Here is a 9,886-nt window from a genome sequence, read left to right on the forward strand (position 1 = left end):
CAAACTTTGGACCAAACTGTGAAGAAATGTTTTGGGGATGCCTTAGATGAGATTTTTTAGCATCACCCATGTTTTCTACCTAGCTCCTGCATTGAAGGATAGCATTACCTTTCTAAACCTGGGAAATGCTTCTGAGTGTAAGCAAGTGGTATACACCGCGGCCCACCTATATAGGTGTCATCGCTCTCCACTTCTATGGCATCAAGCTAGCAACTACTCTTCGAGCTCTCACTCTCTAATTCCCTCTCCTGTCGTCTCTCTGCCCAAGCTCGCTCTTTATCTCTCTCTCTTTTGAAATCACTTCAACAATTGCTTCTGTCGCTTGCAACTCCTACGACCAGAGTAAAGAAAGCTGCATCACTCTCGACCTCGACTTTCCCTGTTCTACTCCTTTGCTCTTTCCCCCTCTCCCTCTACCTCTCTTCACCCCCCGGTCTATCTCTAATATTACTTTTTGTTTTGCTGACATGCAAATGGTTGTTAGCTTTCCTGCCTTCAACGAGTACCCTGGTACCGCTTGGTGTGGAATGCCGCAAGCCCACGCGTGTGTTGCTGCCTTCATCGGCGCTGACGTACTGCATCTGCGGCCTCCGTGGAAATGACAACAAGGACAAGGCCCCAGTAGTGGGGCTAGAGATGGTGTAGAACACCTGGTATGTGCGAATGAGGCTAGCAACACCATATAGTAAACAAGGATTTTTTATCAATTATGCCACCAGTTGCGTCTCACTACTCAGTATTACCACTAAGAATTTTAACTGCTAAAAAATGTCAATGCTTTGTTAGACACATGTTCAAAAATGCCACCAGACACCATTATTGTCAGCTCAGAGCCCGTTTACAATGCTATAATGACAAAAATGCCCATGTACCAACATGTCAGCTCTTCCTCTATGTCACTACGATAAAGTATGGGTCCCACTCGATCCCCAATAACACTCTTATTTTCTTCTAAAATTATTCGGTTCTTACTCCTGACAAGTGGGGGCCACACCTGTCATTGCGGGATAGAGAGATCGGACATGTGGGTGTAGGAGTATTTTGGTCATATAACATGGTCAATGGGTTGGACCTGATAATAATGGTATCTGATGGCATTTTTTAGCAAACATCCAATGGAATGATGGAATTTTTTAGGCATCTAATGACATTTTTGAGCAAACATCTCACATAACGATGACATTTTTTAGCAGCTGTAATTTTAATGAAATTGAGTTCTGACACATAAATAGTGGTATAAATGATAAAAACCCATAAATAAAAAAGGATGCATCGATGGCCGTGAGATCACAGGATTATTATAGCTTGTCTTAATATATTGTATGACAGGATTACTGTATGCACCATCGCTATGCCTGTGAAAATACTGATATCGACATTGTACTCCAACCTTTGCAAATATTGATACCATATTATCGAAAATGTACTGATATAACCAAAGCATGTATGAATATTTAAAGTATGCACTGTAGATGTTTAAATGAACAACCAGATGTCCAACTATATACACCATCTTACATTTCAGTCACGTCATTTCTTCTTTTAATTTTGTTTTTTTAGTTCTGAACATTGACATATTACAAATAAAATCGAGCAAAATTCGGTAAACACTTAGTCCCTGCATTTGGGGTCAGTAATGGACTAATGGGCATGCAAAGCTTGTTGAAATGTTTCTACTGCCATGGTGTTGATATGAGTTATACCTTGCAAGTGTTCAGCAAAATGGATATAAGGGAATGCCCTTTTGGTATCAATAGTGAAATGATTTAGTTCTATGATTTTCATAAAATGTATGAGATAAGGGGGTGGAAGGTATGATGCTATTTGTTGTGTGAATGGAACTGAGTAGGGGATGTTGAACGGATGATTGTGAAGTGTAGCGCCAAAAAATCGACATTTTGGTTGGTAAGAAATTCAGGAATCAGGTTGAACTGGATTTCGACAAGTAAACTGATCATGAATCACTATCTTGTCATCACTGTTGAGTACATTTACAGATCAATGCTGCTAGCCTAGGCTGACTGGTAGTTTTACCAAAAAGGTTATTAAAAACAAAATTGAGAAGAACTTGAAAGTTTTCCACACTACAAAATAAAGGTAATAGCCAGGTCACTACAGGAAACAACTAATATGCCGATGGCTTTTACCTAGAGATAAGCCGAAAGCCTCCAGAAACCCGTCGGCAAGTCCAGGATGGCGGCAAAGCTCGGGATATGCCGAAGGTGGCTGGCAGCAAAGCTCGGGAAATGCTGACGGTGGCCGTAGGCAAATCACCCACACAACCCGATGGTGTCCGTGGGCAAATGTTTGTCGTCGAAAAAGCTCCAATGTACGCCAACAATGGCCCTTGGCATGCGACACATTGGCTGACCGAAGGCTGATACTGTTATAGCTATGCCAACGACTAACGGCGGCCGTTGGCATAATTTTTTTAATTTCCTTTCCGTTTTCCAAAAGGTTGAATTTGAGGGTTTTGAACCCGAGTTAGCTAGACTTAAACATATACAAATTATATATCAATTTGGGGTAGATTTTTCATAAAGTATGAATATACAATTTGTTTATGTTTTTAAATGGTTAGATTGTGACCTCTTGTAGTTTTGCAAATACGTTCTTATACTTCGTAAAAGTCACAACTAATTCATATTGCATCGATTTTGACAAACTTTATAGGTTTTTATATCAGAATCTGGAAAGTATTCTGTTCGTATACTATGTTTTGAAATTTGAACAAACAAAAATCATGTTTGTATCAAAATTTCCACATAACACCTTGTTTGGTTTGTTTGTATATTTTTCATTCATTGGCCAAACAAGGCACATTTTATATCTATTTGGATCAGAAAGTTACAAGGATTTCAAAAATCATGTGCTTAGTATGAAATGTTTAATTACTACGATGATTCTTTGCCGTAACAGAGAAAGTCAAAAGGGGTAGATTATTTAGTCAAATGGGCCAAGGTTAGTTTGCTCGGGGGTCTTCGGAGTGTAGCAATGCCACCAAAACTTGTGTTGCGTTGGGTTCTCTTCAAGGTTCGCAACAAACTAACATACTGGATCGCGAACATGTCATATTGATTTTAGGAATATACCAGATCATGTCATAAAGCTATTATCGACACCTATTTTTTTCACTTCATTGTTTGAACAGAAGATAGAGAATCTTCTTCACTTCTTCATCCAGTACGGTTTACTTCTTCTTCCAGTAACTATAAAATAAAAACGGCAACCATTTTTCTATATGAGAAAAACTGAAATCGTAGATAGCGAGCCACACAACAATCAGCGATAGATAGCGAGCATCAACACTATAGAAACCATAACCATTTGGTACAAAATGGTATTTCACAATGTTGATGTATTCTTCGTTCACCATCTTAAAGGTCAGACATAGTCTCAACTTCAAAGTCACGTACCTTCCTATGCAAATTATTTGGACTTAAAAAAGGGTTGTTACTGATGAATTAAATTACTGGTTTACGTACTACGCTGATGGATCCAAGGTCGAGCAGTTGTGTATGTGCTTGCTTTAGCAAACCGGGAGACAATCCCTGCATAAATGAAATCTCAGTTATAAATCATAATAGACTACTACTCTAGAAAATGCAACAACATAGGTTCGTCACGAATTATTCAATACTCAACACAATGAGAAGAATCTATAAAAATGTGCAAGAGCTCAGAGGATACACCTAGTAAAAGGAACCAACTACCTCATTAGTAAAGCATCTTCTCCATGATGGTAGTTGCAGAGCCCTCACCCAACCGAATCTTCACCTGAACAAAACAACAATCATCAATTACGTGCCTAGAACCTAGAGACCTAGACCGGCTGGATACGACTCCATGAAAGGAAGAGGTGCTCTCCAAACTCTGATCGGGACTAACAAAACACTGCAGTTGAGAACAACTGATTCAACACGTGTCTAGCATGAGCTCATAGCGTTTCTTTGCACATCCATGTTCCCACGCTAATACAGGCATGTATCTAGATGTATTTTAGTTCGAGATACATCTCTTTTTATCCATTTTGATGATAAGTATTTTCGGAGGGAGGGAGTATATCCAAATTAATGGTCTAGCAACGACACCATTTGGACCAACTCGTCTTTATCAGTGTCTTATAAATATCTATGTCCTAGCAAGTGTGTCTGATATATCAGCCAATAATGGTGGAACCAGTGAAGCTCATCGGAGGCTTTGGCAGCCCGTTCGTCCACCGAGCCGAGGTCGCCTTGCGTCTCAAAGGAGTGCCCTACGAGCTCATCCTAGAGGACATGACGCGAGCTGTTGCTGAAGCACAATCCCGTCCACAAGAAGGTCCCTGTGCTCCTCCACAGGGACAAGGTTGTCTGCGAGTCTCTCCTCATTGTCGAGTACGTCGACGAGGCCTTTGACGGGCCATCCATCCTGCCGACTGACCCTCATGAAAGGTCTGAGGCCCGCTTCTGGTCCAAATTTTTTGTGGAAAAGGTAATCATGTGTAGAGATAGTTCTTACAATTCAAATCAGTTCTGCTAGGTAGGATACTCCTCCGCTCATACATATATGGTACATGTTGTGTTCATGTGTTTGATGTTGAACTGTTCTCAACCATACAATATGTGTTATACGTATTATCATTTTTCACTAAAACCTATAGATGGTATTTTTAGCCTATCAAATATGTTTCTTTTCATATTTCAATAGTTAAAATAAGACAAGATGACATATATTCAATACTTGTAACCCAATTGAAATAGTTGCATATTCTTCCTCTAGTGCTTGATGTCGCTGTGGTTGGCATTGTGGACGGAGGAGGGCGAGGATCAGAAGGTCTTTCTTATGGACGCAAAAGAGAATCTCGCCCTAGTGGAGGCGCAGCTGAGCCAGAAGAGGTTCTTCGGAGGCGCCACAATTGGCCTCGCCGACATCGCTGGTGCCAGCCTACTATCCCGCTGGGCAAGCGTGAAGCAAGGGGTCGCTGGGGTGAGCGTGATGACATATGATGAGTATGCTGCTATCCACCGGTGGATGGAGGACTACAACGCTGACAAAGCTGTCAAGGAGTGCTTGCCGGACAAAGACCATCTCATCTCCTACTTCACCACGATCAGGGGAAAGTGCGTCTCCGCGGCCAAGTCGATGCTACCCAATTATCTAGCCAAGAAATAGTCTAATCTGGTAGGTTTTGTCATGATTGTGGCTTGAATCAACATGAAGATAAGTTAAAAAGAGATAAGGGGGAGCTGCTGGCAAGTTATTGCTTCATGTCACTGTGCTTAGAGTTGATTTGGTTGTAGTTTGTAGGGAGTCCCAATTGCAAGTCCAACCTCGACTAGCAAACGGGCCATAATTGTAGTTGTCCTAGTTGCAAATCAAAGTTCAACTCGCAACTAGGCCGCAACTATTTTTCTGTCCTCCTGGTTGCAACTTTAACCCCCACCTCGCCAACTTCGTCCCAGTTTGTTTTTGTTGTTCCAGTCGTAGCTCAACAAGGGTTGTGGGGTAATGTTGTACATGATGTGTGTGTCTAAAATGACACCTAGTTTTTCAAAATGAAGATAACATGTTCTCTGAATTTTCTTCACTAAACAGAAGGTGGAGAGAGCGTTCAGGTATAGAGGTTATGAAACAGGTCCCTATTATGGTTTTGACACAGGGAGTTTTTCAGGGAGCTAGTTTTTATGCAGTTACTTTTTAGCGTTTCCATAACCTTTTTGGGTAATCTGTAATTGGACCAGTGATATGTTTTTACCGCAGTAGCATCAAGTGGGGGTTTGATTGGTTTGACCCATGTACTATGGTGGTATGTTTCCAGCAAACAGATAGCTAGTCTCTTTGTAGATAATATTATTACCTTTTTGTTAAAACCGTACTGGTCTTGGTGGGCTAGCACGGGTTATGTCTTATACAATTCCTTTTTTTATTTTTCTAAGGGGCTTGTACATGCCATGCATGTCTTGTGCTGTTTCCATTTTTATTGTGATTATTTTCATAATATTGGTGCAAAAACAGCTATCTAAACTCCATTTATTTTTCTTCGTGGTTAGTGGGTGCCGCACAAAACACACATCTTTTGGCGGACAAGGGTGTCAACAGGGATATCAAGCATAGAGAATCAGATATTGTTAGTATTGATGAAGGCAGAGAGCATTTTTTTGTTCTAGATGTTTGAGTCCGAAGATGATTGTGTCAATGTAGATTTAACCAAAACAGAAGCATAAGATAACTTGTTGTTTTGCTCTGTTTTCTGTTCAAGGCCTTGCTATGTTCTTTTTTATCAGCTTCGCAATCAAGAAACTTTGCTTATGGATGACATTACTAGTAACAAAAAGTATTTAAAAAAGTAGAAGGGGAACATCCCGGTGAGTGGCAATATATTTGAGTCAGCATGTGAAAGCTGGCAATCAGGTACCATGTTCTGCAACTCACTCTTGCCAATGATATGACCTGGTGGTATGCATCCAGTCCAGTTAAGCAGCAATCAATGCAATGCAAGAAATAAATCGAACACCCTCTCTCCTAGAGAAGCCTTCGAAGACATGTATTCACCTGAAACAAACAACAACTTTCTTAAATATGTTTATGAGAATCTTAGGAAATCTTTTGTCTAATCACCTTCCAAAATATCAACAATAAAGCTGCAGGGGAAAAGGCATACTAACTAATATTTCTCACACGCGCACAAATAACCCAATCCTGACCTAGATTAAAGGTAGAGTAACAAATCTATGGACGTGCATACATTTCAATTATATGCATGCAAGTATGAGCAAGAATATATATCCCACACTTCAAGGAATCTTCTTCTGAACCCAGGCAACAGCTCATGCATGCATAATGCAAGACGTATAGTAAACTGAAGAGAAAAGTGTGTAGCGTATTCCATGACAACAATCAGGATGTACGGTCCGGCTGATTTAGCATAAATGTAGAACAAACAACGAGTTTGACGAGTGATAGCTAATTTACCTTCTTTAAATACTCATGTAACCTTGTAACCGATAAACCATATCAAACTAAGAAACAGTAGGAAGGACACGCTATGGTGGCCATCCAATCTCGTATCCCATGTGGGTGTGTTCTTAGGTTTACGGGTTTGCGCCCGAGGAGGATCGATCTCATTTCACATGTCTGTGCGCGCTTGCAGCCAAGGGGAATCCATCAAGCGAAGTTTGTGCACATGCATATCTTGCCGGAAGATCAATCAGTGTTGCTTTGTCTCGTCCAAAATTAATCGCCGATAACATAAGGAGCATGTCGAGGGCGTGCATGGAATTGAGCATGGAGTTGGAGAGGATCACGCAGAGCGAGTGAGATTAAGACGTTATTTCTGTTCCTACAAGTTATTTCTGTTCGTAGGATTAGGGATTTAGTAGTTTTTTTTTTCATTTACAGAGGGATGAGGTAGGTTTAATGGTGTCAGGTTCGGAGGTTCCTAATGTTCCATGATTTTCTTTTAAAATGATTACATGCTAGTATATTTTAGGCATAATTGAACAACTTGCTCGCTTTATTTTGTCTAGGCATATTACATACCTAGGTATATATTTTTTGGCAAAACTACTTAGCTAATCAACCGAGATGTTTTGATTTTCAGCGTCTGTTATGGGCTGCCACATGCGAGGCCCATGTGAAAGCATGAACTGAGTGTGTTTGTATTTTTACAACCCTGAAAGGATTTTGGGCCCTATGAGTTTTTTTGCAAGGATTATATGGGTTAATAAACACCGTAATAATTCGGCCACACCAGATGAAGGATTAGTATTTTTTTATTAACGTGGGAATTCTTGCAGAGTCTATAATTAGTATAGATAGATAGATAGATAGATGGTAAACCAAACCGATCCGTGAAGGATTTTGAATTGTTGGTACTTCAATGCGATGTGGGTAACATCACATTACTTAGCTATCATGCGTTCACAGTATCATGGAATGCATATTTTTGTGCAACCGGTTGCGTGAGCAATTGTATGAGGTCCTTTTGAGTTTCTATAAGCATATAAAAGGCTTATACACATGTTACATTGCCAAGCATAGGCCAAAAGTCTAAGCTTATAAACAATAGTGTAACAATATAGACCAGAAGTGGGCTTTGCAATATAACTACTATTCAAACTTCATATTGTTGCACGTAAAATAGCATTCAACAATATGAATATTACACCTTGAATGAAATGAAAAAGGACAAGTGAACAGTATCATGGGTACATGTCAACTGGACGCGCATATGGATATATTTGGTATTAGAGAAACAAAAGCTTATATGCCATAGTAAATCTTTGCTTCTAGCTAGCTACCAAACGGATAAGTTAGTGAACGAGTTGCATTCATTTGAATACGACGTGTCCACCAAACATCCGTGCAATTGGAAATCATGGCCAACCATCCGTCAAATGGATTGGAACTGCACGTTGGCAACCGGAGTGGACTATAAGTAACCACACATAGTGTAATCGAACAATCTTCGAAGGTTCTCAGCTCTAGTTCATCTATGAAAAAAAGGATTGACCAACCGTTCGCCAATATTCACAGAGACGCACAAAAACTGGTCGGTGAGCCACTAGAGATTGGGAGGTATCAAGATATTAACCCAAACAATGTCTAGATAGGACTTTCACCGCCGGATGATTCACTGCGTTCTATATTGTATATCGACTAGCCAGTTCATTCAGTCATGCAGCGCCTCAGAGGAGTCCCCTACAAACTCCCCCTCATGGACACGCCTTACAAAGAAAAGCTGTTTTTGAAGCACAACCCCATCCACGAGGTGTATGTGCTTCCCCATGGAGAAAAACCTTCTGTGAGTCTCTAGTCATCATCTAGCATGCTGACGAGGCCTTCGACGGCCCACACATCCTGCCCACTGATCTCCATGAATGGGCCGATGCTCTCTGCTGTTCAATGTTCTTTGCAGAAAAGGTAACCATCTATGGAAATGAGTCTGATAAATCAAATCAGTTCTGCTGGAGTAGGACACTCCCACGTCCATGATTATATTGTACATGTTGTCTTGGGCGTTGATATTGGTCTACAACATATCTGTTCATTCAACCCTTTGTTATATGTATATAAATAACATATTATGAAAATAGATTTTATAAAATCCTAAAGATAATGATATTGGCTTACTAGTATGAGTATATTTTTCAATGTTATGATAGTCAAAGTTACATTTGAATGCACAATTCTAGAATGAAAAACATTCAATATTTGGAACCCAATTAAAATACTCACTTGCTACTTTCTTCATGCCGTGGCTGACGTTGGGGATAGAGTGGGAGGCGCAGAAGGTCCTTGGCATGGAGGCACGCTGGTTCTCGAGCAACCGGTGCACACCACGTTAAAAGTTCTAAAAATATCCAAAATTCAAGAACTTTTGAGTCACAAATTCAATAGTTTGAGAAAGGTAAAAAGGCAAAACATACTATGAATAGTGGTCCATTCAAATTGGCCCGTTAACGCTACCACAACGACAAAAAAAATCAAGCTGTAAGTTGAACTAGTTGTAGCTGAAACGTTGTGACATGTTTGATACTATATGCTATGTCTATGTTTACTCAATTACTTTCAGCAGTTTTGAGAACTTCTGATATGTTTCTTTAATGTTGGGTCTGTACTCCAGGTACACACGATATATATATTCTCGAACGCGAATTTATCCATTTCTGTGATAAGTAATTCGGGACGGAGGGAGTTTGTTGTTTGGTTAGTTGCCCCTGTAGTACTCATTCAACACTCCAGTTCCCAAGCCTCAGCGATTCTTCTTCCTATCACGTAGCAGTGTACTGAACTGAGCGTCTGATAAACTTTTTTAACCTGTGAAGGTCGAAAGGAAGCAAAGCGGTTTAGTTTATTTCCACCCCAAGAAAATAACAATCTTACTGTCAGAAAACAAATGTAA

General features: G+C 40.2%; 1 pseudogene; it reads left to right on the top strand.

The window, feature by feature from the left end:
• The first annotated feature begins 4,169 nt into the window (after nucleotides 1–4,169).
• On the top strand, nucleotides 4,170–5,201 carry LOC119282379 (annotated as a pseudogene).
• The last annotated feature ends 4,685 nt before the right edge of the window (nucleotides 5,202–9,886 follow it).

The sequence above is a fragment of the Triticum dicoccoides genome, chromosome 3B, assembly GCF_002162155.2.
Source record: "Triticum dicoccoides isolate Atlit2015 ecotype Zavitan chromosome 3B, WEW_v2.0, whole genome shotgun sequence".
In the NCBI taxonomy this organism is placed as follows: domain Eukaryota; kingdom Viridiplantae; phylum Streptophyta; class Magnoliopsida; order Poales; family Poaceae; genus Triticum; species Triticum dicoccoides.